Consider the following 3,990-nt stretch of genomic DNA (forward strand, 5'->3'; position numbering starts at 1 on the left):
TTAGCCAGGATGGTCTCGATCTCCTGACCTCGTGATCCACCCGTCTCGGCCTCCCAAAGTGCTGGGATTACAGGCTTGAGCCACCGCGCCCGGCCTATTTTTATTTTTTTTATTTTTATTTTTAGGAGAGTTTCGCTCTTGTTGCCCAGGCTGGAGTGCAATGGTGCAATCTTGGCTCACTGCAACCTCTGCCTCCCAGGTTCAAGTGATTCTCCTGCCTCAGCCTCCTAAGTAGCTGGCATTACAGCCACGAGCCACCACACCTGGCTAATTTTGTATTTTTAGTAGAGATGGGGTTTCTCCATGTTGTCAGGCTGGTCTCGAACTCCCGACCTCAGGTGATCCACCCACCTCAGCCTCCCAAAGTGCTGGGATTACAGCTGTGAGCCACCACCACACCCGGCCGTCTCTTGGCGAAATTTCAATTCATATTTGCTTTTTCAGTGAGCTCAACATTTTGTCATATGTTTAAGAGCTATTGACCTTCTTTTATTTGTGAACTGTTTTTTTTTTTTTTTTTTTTTGAGATAGGGTCTTACTCTGTCATCAGGCTGGAATTCAGTGGCGCGATCACAGCTCACTGCAGCCTCGGCCTCTGGGATAGCTGGGACTACAGGCCACCATGCCCAGCTAATTTTTTGTATTTTTTGTACAGACGGGTCTCACCGTATTGCCCAAGCTGATCTCGAACTCCTGGGCTTAAGCGATTCACCCACTTCGGCCTCCCAAAGTGCTGGGATTTACTTTTATTTTATTTTATTCTATTTTTTTTTTTTTTGAGTCGGAGTCTTGCTCTGTCACCTGGGCTGGAGTGCAGTGGCCGGATCTCAGCTCACTGCAAGCTCCGCCTCCCGGGTTTATGCCATTCTCCTGCCTCAGCCTCCGGAGTAGCTGGGACTACCTCCACCACAGGCTTGAGCCACCGCGCCCGGCCTATAAAGACAGGGTCTTGCTCTGTTGCCCAGGCTGGAGAAGTGGCACAATCATAGCTCACTACAGCCTCCAACTCCTGGGCTCAAGCCATCCTCCCATCTCAGCCTCTGCAGCAGCTGGGATGACAGGCATGCACCACCACACCTGGCTAATTTTCTAACTTTTTTATAGATGGGGTCTCATTATGTTGCCCAGGCTAGTCTCAAACTCCTAGCCTCAATCAATTCTCCTGTCTAGGCCTCCCAAAGTGTTAGGATAATAGGAATGAGCGACCACACCCAGACCATGATTTTTAAATATATATATATGGAGAAAAATACTCCTGTAAGATGTTAATTGTAAATGTTTTCTTCAGTCCATCATTTTGACATAACTGTATAGATTTTTAATGTAGTAAAAAATGCAATTTTATGACTTTTGAGTTTTGTGTCATAGTTAAAAAGACCATTTCCACACTGAGATGATATAAAAGTTTCTCCTTTAGCTCCTGGCGGGTTTTTTTTTTTTTTTTTTTTGAGATGGAGTTTCGCTCTTGTTGCCGGCTGGAGTGCAATGGTGCAATCTCCACTCAACACAACCTCCACCTCTGTCTCCCGGGTTCAAGCAATTCTTCCAAAGTGGTAGTGATCATTGTACCCTCTCTTGGTGCATGAATGCTCCAGTTATTCTATATCCTTGACAACATGACAACACTTGATTTGGTCAATGTTAAATTTTAGCCATTCTAGTAGGTGTTCTTTGAAAAGCAGTCCTTCTAGTGACTTTAGTTTACATTTCCCTAAGAGTAATGCACTCAGTGCTTTTTCATGTGCTTATTTGCCATCCAGAGATCTTTTTGGATGAAGTGTCTATTTTTTTTTTTTTTTTTTTTTTGAGACGGAGTCTCGCTCTGTCACCCAGACTGGAGTGCAGTGGCCAGATCTCAGCTCACTGCAAGCTCCGCCTCCCGGGTTCACGCCATTCTCCTGCCTCAGCCTCCGGAGTAGCTGGGACTACAGGCGCCGCCACCTCGCCCGGCTAGTTTTTTGTCTTTTAGTAGAGACGGGGTTTCACCGTGTTAGCCAGGATGGTCTCGATCTCCTGACCTCGTGATCCGCCCGTCTCGGCCTCCCAAAGTGCTGGGATTACAGGCTTGAGCCACCGCGCCCGGCCGAAGTGTCTATTCAAATGTTTTGTCCATTTTTTGACAGGCACGGTGGCTCACCCTGTAATCCCAGCACCTTGGGAGGCAGAGGCAGGCAGATCACTTGAGGTCGGAAGTTTGAGACCAGCTTGGCTAACATGGTGAAACCCCATCTCTACTAAAAATACAAAAATTAGCCTGGCGTGATGGCGGGCGCCTGTTATCCCAGCTACTGGGGAGGCTGAGGCAGGAGAATTGCTTGAACTTGGGAGGTGGAGGTTGCAGTGAGCCAGGAGCATGCCACTTCACTCCAAAAACAAACACCAGAAAACAAACAAATGTTTTGTCCATTTTATTGGATTTTACTCAATTGTAAAAGTTCTTTACACAAGTCTTACATCAGATAGAATTTTCACAAATATTCTTCCTAGTCTATGGCTTATCTTTTCATTTTTAATAGTTTTATGCATTTTGAGGAACAAAAGGGTTTTATTTTGATGAAGTTCAATTTATTGATTTCCTCTATCATTTATACTTTTTGTGTCATATTTAAGAAATCTGGCCAGGTGCCAAAGTTCACACCTGTAATCCCAGCACTTTGGGAGGCTCAGACAGGAGGACTGCTTGAGCCAGGAGTTCATGACCAGCCTGAGTAACACAGCAGGACCCCATTTCTACAAAAAATTTAAAAATTAGCTGGGTGTCGCGGCATGTGCCTGTAGTCTCAGCTACTCAGGTGGCTGAGGTGAGAGGATCTCTCGAGCCCAGGAATTTAAGGTTACAGTGAGCTGTGATCAGGGCACTGCACTCCCGCCTGGTCAATGAAAGCAAGACCCTGCCTTTAGAAAAGAAAAAAGAAATCTTTTCTAAACCCAATATTGTTAAGATAGTCTCCGCCTGCCACCTCCCTAGTTTAAGCCACCGTTCTCTGTCCCTGGACACCTGTGCAGAAAGCCTAGGAGCTAGTTCCATCCCTCACTCACCAGATTAGATCAGCGGCTCTTAACTTTTGAGGGGTCATGGGCCCTAGAGTCCTGGGAACGCTATGCAGTTTCCTCAGCAAAAAGCTTGCATCCACAACCTGCAAGGCTGCAGCAGCTGCTGGACTGGGACTGCGAGACCAGCGAAAAGCCCTGACTTGGGAGGGTCTCAGGGGTCTCTGCAGTCTCCCCACCCACACCCCCGGCCTCTGCGCCGAATCCTGGACCCCCAACTTCTTGCAGCCGGTGAAGCAGGACCTCCGGGTCCTGGGGTGGGGAGTGGGGGCTGCCGTCCTGCTCGGGCCTCTGCCGCCCTCTCCTGGGTAAGGTGATACATGGGCGCTTCCAGGTGGGTGGGCTGAGAGCTTGGGGGAGAGGACAGGGATGTCCACCTCTCGAAGTTTCCAGGTTCAAGAAACCCCAGAACGTTAAAGAAAGATGGGTTCCCGCAATTGCCCATCCCCATCCCATAGGCTGCACGCATGTGGAAAGCCGGGCCAAGCGGGACAGGGACTTACCCAAGGTCACGCAGCGAGCCCGGTCCCCCAGGGTTCCCCTGGGGAGCGCCGAGCAGGGGCGCGGCGGTGGGGTGGGGGCGGGGAGCGGCGCGGCCCTGTGGGGTGAGGCTGCCGTTTGCGGAGTGTCAGGCAGGGGTCTGCTCGCTGCCCGCCCGGTCCCTCTTCAGAGCAGCTGCCGCAGCCTGAGGTAATCTCGGCCCCGCGCCTGGGCGGCTGGGAGCGGCGGGAGCAGCTGCGGCCGCGCGGAGCTAGGGGAGCTGGGGACGGGGCGGGCCCGGGGCTGCGGGAGGCGGCGCCGCCGCCCAATCGCCCGGGAATGCCCGCCGGGGCGCGCGTGGGGTGCGGCCGTCCGGCCCTGCAACTCGAGCTGCTGCCCCTGGTTAAAAATACCCCCTGTCCGGCCCTCCCCCTCCTCTCCCCACGGTGCCCTTCCGCC

General features: G+C 51.4%; 1 long non-coding RNA gene across 1 annotated transcript; it reads right to left on the minus strand.

Annotated features, from left to right (window-relative positions):
* Positions 1 to 2,451: 2,451 nt before the first annotated feature.
* Positions 2,452 to 3,741, minus strand: LOC108543291 (uncharacterized). Its single transcript, XR_001889529.1, has 2 exons — positions 3,555 to 3,741; positions 2,452 to 3,401 (listed from the first exon to the last, which is right to left on the minus strand). It is a non-coding gene; the product is annotated as an uncharacterized LOC108543291 (long non-coding RNA).
* Between the last annotated feature and the right edge of the window lie 249 nt (positions 3,742 to 3,990).

Source organism: Rhinopithecus bieti, unplaced genomic scaffold, assembly GCF_001698545.2.
Source record: "Rhinopithecus bieti isolate Rb0 unplaced genomic scaffold, ASM169854v2 scaffold_1017, whole genome shotgun sequence".
Taxonomy (NCBI): Eukaryota; Metazoa; Chordata; class Mammalia; order Primates; family Cercopithecidae; genus Rhinopithecus; species Rhinopithecus bieti.